Here is a 12429-nt window from a genome sequence, read left to right as displayed (position 1 = left end):
GCTGCGTTCTCCTCAGCACACACATGGAGAGCATCGCCGGGGCGGAGCTCAGTTCTCTGCACAGACTTCGGAGATAAAGCGAAGGCAGAGCAGTGTTCTCCTCAGCACAAACCCGGGTGGGCCGGGGGCACCGCGAGGGCGGAGCTGCATTCTGCTCAGCACAGACCTTAAGGGCACTGCCTCGCTTTGGGACAACTCGGGGCCGCATCGACGGTGAATAAAATTCTTCCTGTTCTGCAGCCAGCCAGAGCGTAGAAAGGCGTCGGGGTAAAGCGAAGGCAGAGCAGTGTTCTCCTCAGCACAAACCCGGGTGGGCCGGGGGCACCGCGAGGGCGGAGCTGCATTCTGCTCAGCACAGACCTTGGGGCACTGCCTCGCTTTGGGACAACTCGGGGCCGCATCGACGGTGAATAAAATTCTTCCTGCACTGCAGCCAGCCAGAGCGTAGAAAGGCGTCGGGGTAAGTGCGCTATCCAGGCTGCACTGCGGGTGGCCTGGGACGGGTTGGGGGCCCTATCTCAGGCGTCACTGCCCGCCTTGGGTGGCTGGTTGGGTGTGCTATCTGGGGCTGTGCTGCCTGCACGGGGTCGGGGGGGGCGGTTTGGGGGCCCAAACGGGGGCTGCACTGCGCTTGGCGGGGAGCCGGTTGGGGGCACTATCCCAGACTATATTGCTGGCAACAGTGAGGTGGGCTAAGTGTGCTATCCGGGGCTGCACTGCGTGGCTGTGGGGGGGGGGGGGGGTGGCGGTTTTGGGTTGAGGGCGCTATGGGGTGCTGCAATACCCATGGTGTGGGGAGGCGGGGCGGTTTGGGTGTGTTGGGTGTGCTATTGTGGGGGGGGGGCGACACTGCTGGTGGTAGGGGGCAGGGTGGGTTGGGGGCCATATCAGGGGCTGCGCTGATTGCTTTAGCTGGGATTTCCAGTACTATGTTAAACAACAGTGGTGACAGTGGGCATCCTTATCATGTTCGAGATCTTAGAGGAAAAGCTTTCCATTTTTCCCCATTCCATATGATCCTAGCTGTGGGTGTCTTTCCTGAAGTTTTTATTACGTTGCGGTATGTTTCTTCTGTACCCGTTTCTTTGAGGATTTATAGCATGAAGGGATGTTGAATTTCATCAAATGCTTTTTCAATTTCAGTTGACATGATCGTACAGTTTTTGTCATTTATTTGGTTGATATGATGTATCACATTGTATGTTGAGTGACCCTTGCATCCCAGGGATACATCCCACTTGATCATGATGAATTTTCTTTTTAATGTATTACTGAATTTGATTCACTGGTATTTTGTTGAGGATTTTTGCATCAATATTAGAGATACTGGCCTGTAGTTTCCTTCTTTGATGGCTTTGTCTGATTTTGGTATCACAGTAATAATGGTCTCATGGAATAAGTTTGGAAGTATTCCCTCCTGTTTTTCAAAATAGTTTGAGTAGGATTCGTACTAGGTCTTTAAATTGTTTGGTGTGAAGCCATCAGCAGTGAAGACATCAGTTCCTGGGCTTTTCTTTACTGGGAGACTTTTTCTGATGGGTTCGATCTCATTACTTGTTACCAATCTGTTCTGGTCTTGGATGTTTTCATTGTTCAGCCTAAGTAGGTTGTATGCATCTAGGAATTTGCCAATTTCTACTAGGCTTTCCAATTTATTGGCATATAATAGCCAGTTATGATCCTTTGAATTTCTGAAGTATTAGTTGTAATGTCTCCTTTTTTTTTAATCTGTTGATTTTATTTATTTGAGTCTTGTCTCTTTTTTCTTAGTTAGCCTGGTTAAAAGTTTGTCGATTTTGTTCAGCTTTCCAGAAAACCAACTTTTCATTTAATCTTGTGTGTTTTTTATTTCAATTTTATTTCTGCTACGATCTTATTTCTTTTCTTATTTTCGGTTTAGTTTGTTCTTACTTTACTAGTTCTATAAGATGTATTGTTTATTTGAAGTTTTTCTTTTGTTTGGATGGTAGGCACTTATAGCTATAAATCTCTGCCTTTGTACTGCTTTCTGCGTAAAAAGTTTTGGTATGCTGTGTTTTCATTACCCTTTGTTTCATGAAATTTTTTAATTTCTGTCTTAGTATCTTCATTGACCCACTAGTCATTTATTCAGGAGGGTAGTGTTTAACTTCCATGTGATTGTATTGTTTCCAAAATTACTTTTCTTACTGATACCTAGTTTTATTCCTTTGTAGTCAAAGAAGATGGCCACGGAGACAGCAGTGTGGTCAGAGTGGTAGGAGCCAGCCATCAGCGAGAGCTGCTCCGTGCCTGGCTGCTGGGTGCTAGAGCCTGCGGCCCACTGGCTTGCCTCACTGTGGTTGGTGGTGGCGGTGACAAAGACTGCAGCACGACCAGAGTGGTAGGACAGGGGCTATCCAGGGCTGCACCTTTCGCAGTGTGGGGTGGGTTGGGGGCACTATCCAGGGTGTCATTGCCTGCATTAGGGGTACTGGTTGGTAGCACTGTACAGGGCTGCACTGCCCAAGGCAGGGAGGGTGGGTTTATGGGCGCTTTCTGGGGCTGCAATGCCCATGGAGGAGGACAGGTTAGGGCACTATCGGGTATACGCTACTGGCGGCATTGGAGGATGGAGGTAGGGGGAGCTATCGAGGGCAGGACTAGCCGTGGAGGGGGAGCGAGTTCGATGCTATCAGGGGCTGCACCGCTGGTGGTGGTCAGCAGAGTTGGCATCCACAGAAGGAGTGGTTCTCCTCTCCGTGACTCCACACTCCAGAGGGCGACCTACTCTTGGTCATACTGGAGTGCAAGCGTGCAGTGTTTGCATGGGAATCCTGAGCATGGCAGAGCCCCCACACCCACCTGTTCCTGGGCCTGTGCACTCTGAGTCTGTGCCTCAGAGGCTGCCAGGCACCCCTGGGGACACCACGGGGGACAGGGCCCTGTGCGTGGAGGCGTCTGGAACAGGAATTGGCACCTGGGTGCGGAGGGCTGGCTGGGTCTGAATTTTTCTGCTTCTCCTGCTCCCCAAGGATTGCAGCCCCAGTGGGCCCAATGTTTCCTGTGGAGTGGGGAGCTGGGTGCTGTGGTGACTCCAGCACCCACCCCAGACCCCAGTTCCCGGCTAGCTTGGGCCAAAAGGAGAGGCTGGACTTTGGAGGGTGGGTGTGAGTGCCTTTGCTGAAACTGGCCCCTGCCACCCAGTGGCTGGCATGACAAGTTGAGGCTCTAACCCTCCCACCCCTCACATCTTCCTCTAGGCTTTTCTGGCTTTGCCCACCCAGCTGCTCCATGCCAGGAGGAGGAGAAGACACCTAGAGCCTGCGACACCACGGCTCGCCTCGCTGCGGGTGGGTGGCAGCGACGGAGACTGTAAGTGTGCCAGAGCGGTAGGAGAGCGGCCGCGCTAGGAGGGCAGGCGGCTGCAGCCAGGGTTGGGGGTCAGGCTTACAGCGATGGATGGGCTGCAGCAGTGGCCAGGTGTAGGAGCCTTGTAGGGAGGGCTGGTGCATTGGCAGTGGGCCTGGCCTTGCCTTGCCCCTGCCATGGATCTGGCCCTGTACTGCCCTGCCTTGCCCTGTACCTGCCCTACTGTTACTTGGACTGTCTCAGCTCTGTCCTGCTCTGGTCCCATCCTGACCCTGTCTTGGCCCTGTGCTACCCTGTCCCTGCCCTGGTCTTGCCTTGGCACTGGCCCTGCCCTGAACCTGCACTGGCCTGGGCTTGGCTCTGGCCCTGGCTCTGGCCCTGCCCCTTGTCCTGACCCTGGTCCTGTCATGGCACTGGCCCTGCCAATGGTCATGGTCCTGTTCCTGTTCTGGCCCTGACCTGGCCTTGGACATATTCTGGCCCTGCTTTGGCCATCCCTACCCTGGCCCCACCATGGGCCTGCCTGTTCTGCCCTCTCCTGGCACTGACCTTGCCCTGTCATGGCCCAGTGGTGCCATTGCCCTGCCTTACCCTGCGCTGGTTGTGCCTTGGCCCTGCTTGGTGCTAGCCGCTTCCTGGACCTGCCCTGACCCTGCCTTGGCTTTTGCCCTGCCTTCACTATGGCCTGGCCCTGGCTCTAGCCCTGGTCCTGCCATATCCCTGGCCCTGCCCTTATCCAGGCCCTGCCCCTGCTGCTGCCCTGGCCCTGGCCTGGAACCTGGTCCTGTCAAGGACCTGCCCTGACTCTGCCATGGCCCTGGCCCTGTTCTGCCTTGGTCCTGGCCCTGACCCAGACCCTTTCCTGGCTCTTCCCTGGCCTTTTCCTGGCCCTGAGCTGGCAGCGGTCTGCCCCTGGTCTTGCCATCAGCCTGCCGTGCTGTGCTCTGGATGTGTCATCACCCTGCCCTGGCCCTACTCTGCCTTTGACCCTGCCCTGGCCTTACCTTGGCCCTCACCCTAGTCTTCGCTAGGCCCTGCTCTGGAGCTGGCCCTAGCCCAGACCTGGCCCTAACCCTGGCCCTGGTCTTGGTCCTGCCATAGCCCTGGCCCTGAAGTGGACTTGGAGGTGTCCTGGCCCCGGCGTGACATGGCTCTCCATTGGCCTGTCCCTGCCCTGCCCCTACCAGCGCCTTCCTGCCCTGCCCTGCCCTGCCCTGACTCATCCCTGGCTCAGCCCTGGCCCAGCCTTGGCCTTGGCATTGCCCCTGGTCCTGCCATATTTCTTTCCCTGTCCCTACCCTGGCCTTGGCCCTGACCCTTACCTTGCTCTGGCTCTGCCCTTGCCCTAACACAGCCCCTGGCCCTGTCATGGCCCTGGCCCTTCCCTGCTTGAGACCTTGCCCTGGTTCTCCCCTGGCCCTGACCCTGAAATGCCTGGCCCCACCCTGGCCTTGCACTGCTCTGGCCCTTGCCCTGACTCTGGTCCTGTCACTGGCCTAGCCCCAGACCTGTTGCTGGTCTTACCATGGCCCAGACCCTGCTTTGGCCCTGCCCTGACACTGTCCTGGACCCTGGCTGTGCCAAGATCCTGCACTGTCCTTGCCTTTGTTTTGCTCCTGCCCCAAACCTGGTCCTGCCCTGGCCCTGGCCCTGCCCTGGCTGTTCCCTGGCCCTGCCCAGGTCTTGGCACTGGCCTGGCCCTGCCCTGTCTTGGCCCTATGCTTTCCTGGCCCTGCCTTGCCTGCCCTGGCCCTGCCTTGGCCCTATCCTGGCTTTGACCCTGCCCTGGCCCTACCTTGGCCTTCACCCTAGCCTCACCTGGGCACCGTGTTGGACCTGGCCACAGCACAGACCTGGTTGTGGCCCTGGCCCTGCCATGGCCCTGTCCCAGACCCTAGCCCTGCCAGGTACCTGTTCTGGCCCTGCTCTGGGCCTGGCTTTGTCCCTGGTTCTTAGATGACCCTGGCCCTGCCCCTGCCCTTGCCCTTGCCCTTGCCCTGGCACTGGCCTTGGACATGTCCATGGTCCTAACCCTGGCCCTGCCCTGGAGCTGCCACTGTCTTGGCCCTGCCCCGGCCCTGGCTCTGCCCCAGCCCCAGCCATAGACCTGCCCTGGTTGGTCGTGCCCTACCTTAACCATGTGCTACCCTGGGCCTGCTCCACCCTGCCCTGGCCCTGCCCTCCCTTTTGCCCTGCCCTGACCCCGCCTTGGCCCTCACACTGGCCCTAGCACAGACCTGGTCCTATCTTTGTCCTTGGCCTGGCATTGACCCCTGCTCCTGACCCTGGTCCTGCCATGGCCCTGGCCCTGCCGATGATCCTGACAGCCCTGGCCCTGGCCCTGTCTTGGCCCTGGCCCTGAACTGGCCCTGCCCTGACCCTGGCCCTGAAGTGGATTTGCAGGTGTCTTGTCCCTGATTTAACCTGGCCCTACCATGGCCTTTTCCCTCCCCTGGCTCTGCCCCTCCCCTGGCTCTGCCCTGGTCTTGTGCTGACCCTGACCCAGACCTTGGCCCTGCCCCAGCCTTGTCCTAGACCTGGCCATGGCCCTGCCTCTGCCCTGGACTGGCACTGGCACTGGCATGGACCCTGGCCCCGGCCCTTCGCTACTTAAGGCCATTCCCTGTCCCAGCCCTGGTCCTGACCCTGTCCTGGCCCTAATTTGGCCTGGCTCTACCCTGGCATGCTATTCTGGCCCTAGCCCTGACCTTGTCCCTGTCCCTGTCCTGGCCCTAGCCCCGTTGCTGTTCCTGCCATGGCCCTTGTCCTGACATTGCCCTTTCCTTGTCCTGGCCCTGGCCCTGCCCCGGCCCTGCTCTGGCCCTGGTCTGAACCCTGGCCCTGCAATGGACCTGCCTTGGTCCTGCCCAGACCCTGGCTCTGGCCCTACCTCTGCCCTGGCCATACCCTTGCCCTGGCCTGGACCCTGGTCCTGGTCCTTGTCCTGCCCCAGCCGTGGCCCTGGCCCTGCCCTGCCTGTGCCCTGTTCTATCCTGGACTGGCCCTGCCATGGCCTGGTCTTGCCATTGCCCTGCCCTAGCCTGCCCTGCTTGTGCCCTAGATCTGCCCCGGCCTTTGCCCCTGTCTTGGTTCTAGCCTTGACTCAGTCCTGGACCTTCCCTGACCTTGCCTCAGCCCTGGCACTACCCTGGCCTTGCCTTGGCATTTGCCCTACTCTCTCTATGGCCTGGCTCTGCTCCTGCCCTGCTCTGCTGTTGTTCTGTCCTGGCACAGCCCTGGCCCTGGCCCTGGCCCTGCCATATCACTGGCTCTGGTCCTGCCCTTATGCAGGCCTGACCCTGCCCCTGCCTTGGCTTTGGCCTGGACCTTGGCCATACAGTGACCCTGCCATGACCCTTTCCTGGCCCTGGCCTGGAACCTGGCCCTGCCAAGGACTCGCCCTGGCTCTGTCATGGCCCTGGCCCTTTCCTGGATTTGGATGTGTCCTGTCCCTTATTTGCCCCGGCCCTTCCCTGGCTCTGCCATACCCCTTCTCTGGGGTAGGGCCAGGGTCAGGACCAGACCAGGGCAGGGTCAGGACCAGGGTAGGGCCATGGTAAGGCCTGAAGATGGGAAGGGCCAGGGCAGTGGCAGGACCAGGGAAGGGTCAGGGCCAGGGATATGGTAGGACTAGGGGCAGAGCTGGCACTAGGGCTGAGCCAGGGCAGAGCAGGAGAGATTACATTAGGCTATTATGTAAAACTTTTTATTTTAGATTTTTAAGATAACTATAGTAGCATTAATAATGTCTATACTATGTTGTTTGTAATAGTAATAATATTTGCAGTAAATAATCACTAAATTTTAACTAATACTATCTTTGCTTCCAGTAGTGTTCTATGAGTATAATTTTATCAATATGTAAATATGTGAGGCATTGATTCTCACAATAATTCTATGTGCTAGGTACTTAAAGCATCCCCATTTTCCAAATTTAGGAAACAGGCATACAGAAGTTAAATACTTGGCCAGATTACTCCTATAATCCCGGCACTTTGGGAGGCCAAGGCAGGCAGATGGCTTGAGCTGAGGAGTTTGGAACCAGCCTGGGCTACATTGTAAAACCCCATCTCTACTAAAAATGCACAAAAAGAGCTGATTTAAGTTTCTTGTAGGATTCTGGTGTTATAAAACACTGGTCAAACACACAGGGCATGGATAGGGCAGGGCCAGGGACAAGGTCAGGCCAGGAAGGGGCCAGGGCCAAGGCAGGGCCAGAGCTGGACTTGGAGGTGTCCTGGCCTGATTTACCCTGCCCCAATGTTGGCCCAGCCCTGCTCTGGCACTTCCTGTCATGCCATGTCCCTGGCCTGAGCATTGGCCCTGGCCCTGTCCTGCTTCTGGCCCTGCCCTGGAGTTGACCAGGCACTGCCATGGCCCAGTCCTGCATTGCCCTGCCCTCCTCTGCCCTGGCGCTTCCATGGCCCTGCCTGGGCCCTAGCTCTGCCTCGACTCTGGACCTGCCCTGACCCTGCCTTGGTGTTGCCCTCCCATCTCTATGGCCTGGCTCTGGCCCTGCCTTGCACGAGCGATGCTCTGCCCTGCGTGTCCCAGCCTGGGCCCAGCCCTTATGCTACCATATTCCTGGCCCCAGCTGTACCCTTGTTCTGGCCCTGACCCTGCCGTGGCCCTCTCCTGGCCCTTCCTTGGTCCTGCCCTGCCCTTCCATGCCTGGCCATGCCCTCACCCTGCATTGGCCCTGCACTGGTCCTGCCCTGCCCTGGCACTGCCTTGGCCCCGGCCCTGCCTTCTCCCTGGCCTTGCCCTTGCCCTGCCCTGGCCTGACCCCAGGGCTACCGAGTCCATGAAATGGCCCTGGACCTGCCTTGCCATCGTCTGTCCTGGCCCTCTATTGTCCCCACCATGCTCTGGTCCTGGCTCTGTTGCTAGTCCTGCCACTGCTATGGCCCTGCCCTGTTTTGGGCCATGCCCTGTACTACCCTAGTCCTGCCCTGCCTTCGGCTTGGCCCTAACATGGCCTTCTCCTACCCTGGCCCTGCCCTTCCCTGGTCTTGCCCTGCCCTGGCCTTGCCCTTCCCTGGTCTTGCCCTGCCCTGGCCTTGGCTTTGCCTTGTCCTTCCCTGGCCCTGCCCTTGTTCTGGATCCTCTCTGGTTCTGCCTTCTCCCTGACCCTTCCCTTGCTCTGGCCCTGTCCCTGGCCCAGACTTGACCCTGGCCCTGGCCCTGACAATCCCCAGGCCCCACACTGGCCATGCTTGGCCCTGGCCCCTCCTTTGGCCTTGCCCTGGCCCTGCCTTGGCCCTGTGCTATCTTAGTCCTGCCCTGGCCCTGAACTTGCCCTGGTCCTACCCTCACCCTACACTGGCCCTGCCCTACCCTGGCCTTGCCCTGCCCTGGCCCTGCCTTTGGCCTGCCCTGGTTCTGGTTCTGCCCTGGCCTTGCCCTTGCCCTGGACCCTCCCTAGCCATGTTTTTTCCATGGTCCTTCTCTGGCCTTGCCCTTGCCCTGTCCCCTTTCTGGTCCTGCCGTGTTTCTGGCCCTGCCCTGTCCATGTCCTGGACCTGACTCTGGCGTTGGACCTCCCTGTCCCTGCCCTGCCGTACCCTGGACCGTTCCTTGCTCTACACTGACCCTGCCCTGCCTTGGCCCTGTGCTACCCTAGCCCTGGCCTGGCCTTCTGCTGGCCCTGATCCTGCCATGGCCCTGGCCCTGCCATGTCCCTGCCCTGGCCCTGGTTCTGCCCTGCTTCTGGCCCTGGCCTTGGTCCTGTCGTGTCCCTGGCTGTGACCCTGCCCCTGGTTTTTCTCTGGCCATGACCCTGCCCCAGTTCTGTCGTATCCCTGGCCCTGTCTCAGTTCTGTCCTAGCCCTGGCCTTTCACAGTACTTTATGCTTAGTAAGGGCTCCATAGTGTCTGTGAGTTGAATGTTGTGTTCATAGTATCTGCCAAAACAGAAAGAAAAAGAAACAAAAAAAATAATGAGAAGTTGAAGCTTTGTATATAATATATATGCCTTGAATTGTAAGTGCCTGTTAGTTGTATTACATATAGGTCATGGTTTTGTACAAATAACTCCAAACCATTGATACTGTTAAAAGAATATATGAATATATGAAAGAATGTATAAACATAAGAATGTATGAGTATCTAATGACCTTTCCAAATTAATTTTTATTTTTAGCTCTATTAGATTTTTCTCTGTGTAACAAATGTTTATTCCTATGTAATTAAGGGCATATTTCCTGTACAGAATATTCATATTACCTAATTGAAAATTATATAATACAAAAATATAATACTATTTTTAGGCCAGGCATGGTGGCTCCTACCTGTAATCCCAACATTTTGAGAGGCCAAGTTTGGAGAATCATTTGAGGCCAGGAGTTGACCAGCCTGGGCAACATAGTGAGACCTTGTCTTTATTAAATAAATAAATAAATAGGTTGGGCACTGTGGCTCATGTCTGTAATCCCAGCATTTTGGGTTGCCAAGGCAGGAGGATTGCTTGAGCCCAGGAGTTTGAGACCAGCCTGGGCAGCATAGCAAGCGTCCCTCTCTACAAATAATAAAATATTAACCAGGTGCGGTGGTGCGCACCTGGGGTCCCAGCTACCTGGGAGGCTAAGGTGGGAGGTTTGCTCGAGGCTGCAGTGAACTGTGAATGCACCACCGCATTCCAGCCTAGGCCACAGAACAGGACCTTGTCTATAAATAAAGAAATAAGTAAAAATATAAATAAAAATAAGTAAAAAGAAATATAAGTAAATATAAACGTAAATACATATAAATATAAAAATGAATACATGAAAACAATTTTTAAATTTAACATCACTGAGGGCATCCTATCCATTTCATTTCATGATTCCATTACATCATTTCACTTAGATGAAATGATAAGATGACTTGAGATGAGATGAAATGATGAGGTGAAATGACAAAATGATGAGATGAGATGAAATGATGAGATGAAATTTTGAGACGAAATGATGAGTAGAAATGATGAGATGAAATGATGAGACAAAATGACAAAATTGAAAAGAAATTGAAAGGAGATGAGATGAGATTAAATGATGAGATGATGGATGAAATGATGAGATGAAACGAGATGAAATGAGATGAAATGAAATGAAATAATGAAATGATATGAAATAATGAAATTGAAATGAGATGAGATGACATGAAATAATGAGATAAAATGATGAGATGAAATGAGGTGAACGATGAGATGAAATGATGAGATGAGATGATAAGATGAAATGATGAGATGAAATGAGATGAAAAATGAGATGAAATGAAATAATGAAATGAGATTAAATTAAATGAAATGATGAAAGGAAATTATGAAATGTAATGATGAAATTGAAATGAGATGAGATGCAATGAGATGAAATGATGTAATGAGATGAGATGAAATGAGATGAAATGATGAGATGAAATGAGATGATGAGATAAGATGAAATGATGAGATGAAATGGTGAGATGAAATGAAATGAGATGAAATGAACTGAGATGTCATGAAATGAGATGAAATGAAATGACATGATGAAATGAAATGACCTAATGAAATGAAATAATGAAATGAGATGAAATGAAATAATGAAATGATGAAATAATGAAATGGAAATGAAATGGAAATGATGAGATGAGAAGAAATGATGAGATGAAATGATGAAATGAGATGAAATGATGAGATGAAATGAGATTAAATGATGAGATGAAATGATGAGATGAGATGTGATGAAATGATGAGATGAAATGAGATTAAATGATGAGATTAAATGATGAGATGAGATGTGATGAAATGATGAGATGAAATGATGACATGATATGATGACATGAAATCAGATGAAATAATGAGATTAAATGATGAGATGAGAAGAAATGAGATGCAATGTGATGAGATGAAATGACATAATGAAATGAAATGATGAAATGGAATAATGAAATGGAAATGAAATGGAAATGATGAGATGAGATGCAATGAGTTGAAATGATGAGATGAAATGAGATGAAATGATGAGATGAGACGAGATGTGATGAAATGATGACATAAAATGAGATGAAATAAGGTGTAATGATGAAATGAGATGAGATGAAATGGAATGGTGAGATAAAATGATGATACGAAATGAGGTGAATGATGAGATGAAATGATGAGATGAAATGAAATGAAATGAAATAATGAGATGAAATGAAATAATGAAATGAAATTGAAATAAATTGAAATCAGATGAGATGAAATGATGAGATGAAATAAGATGAAATGATAAAATAAAATGATGAAATGATGAGATGTGATTAGATGAAATGATGACATGAGATGACATGACATGAAATAATGAAATGAGATGAAATAATGAAGAAATGAAATTGAGAAGCTACGAGATGAGACGAAATGATGAGATGAAATGAGATTAAATGATGAGATTAAATGAGATGAGATGTGATGAAATCATGAGATGAAATGATGACATGACATGATATGATGACATGAAATCAGATGAAATAATGAGATGAAATGATGAGATGAGAAGAAATGAGATGAGATGAAATGTGATGAGATGAAATGACATAATGAAATGAAATGATGAAATGGAATAAAGAAATGGAATAATGAAATGGAAATGAGATGAGATGCAATGAGTTGAAATGATGAGATGAGATGAAATGATGAGATGAGACGAGATGTGATGAAATGATGACATGAAATGACATAAAATGAGATGAAGTAAGATGTAATGATGAGATGAAATGAGATGAGATGAAATGAAATGGTGAGATAAAATGATATGAAATGATGAGATGAATGATGAGATGAAATGATGAGATGAAATGAAATGAAATAATGAGATGAAATGAAATAATGAAATGAAATTGAAATAAAATTGAAATGAGATGAGATGAAATGATACCGTGAGTGTCTGAATGTTTGTCCCTCAGATAGGATTCCATAACAAATTGGCAGGGTTCTGAGTGTTTGTCACTCACAAAGGATTCCAGAACACTGCTGCTGGGTTTTTTTTTTATTATTATACTTTAAGTTTTAGGGTACATGTGCACAATATGCAGGTTTGTTACATATGTTTCCATGTGCCATGTTGGTGTGCTGCACCCATTACCTCGTCATTGTAGCATTAG

The 12429-nt window shown here is 51.4% G+C and overlaps 1 long non-coding RNA gene across 1 annotated transcript; it reads left to right on the top strand.

Moving 5' to 3' along the window:
• The first annotated feature begins 278 nt into the window (after positions 1-278).
• LOC129464002 (uncharacterized) lies at positions 279-12220 on the top strand. Its single transcript, XR_010116000.1, has 5 exons — positions 279-460; positions 2196-2362; positions 3222-3311; positions 9600-10217; positions 10407-12220. It is a non-coding gene; the product is annotated as an uncharacterized lncRNA (long non-coding RNA).
• The last annotated feature ends 209 nt before the right edge of the window (positions 12221-12429 follow it).

The sequence above is a fragment of the Symphalangus syndactylus genome, chromosome 15 (genome assembly GCF_028878055.3).
Source record: "Symphalangus syndactylus isolate Jambi chromosome 15, NHGRI_mSymSyn1-v2.1_pri, whole genome shotgun sequence".
NCBI classification, from domain to species: Eukaryota; Metazoa; Chordata; class Mammalia; order Primates; family Hylobatidae; genus Symphalangus; species Symphalangus syndactylus.
Note: the sequence above shows the minus strand (reverse complement) of the source record. Positions and strands in the feature narration are given on the sequence as shown.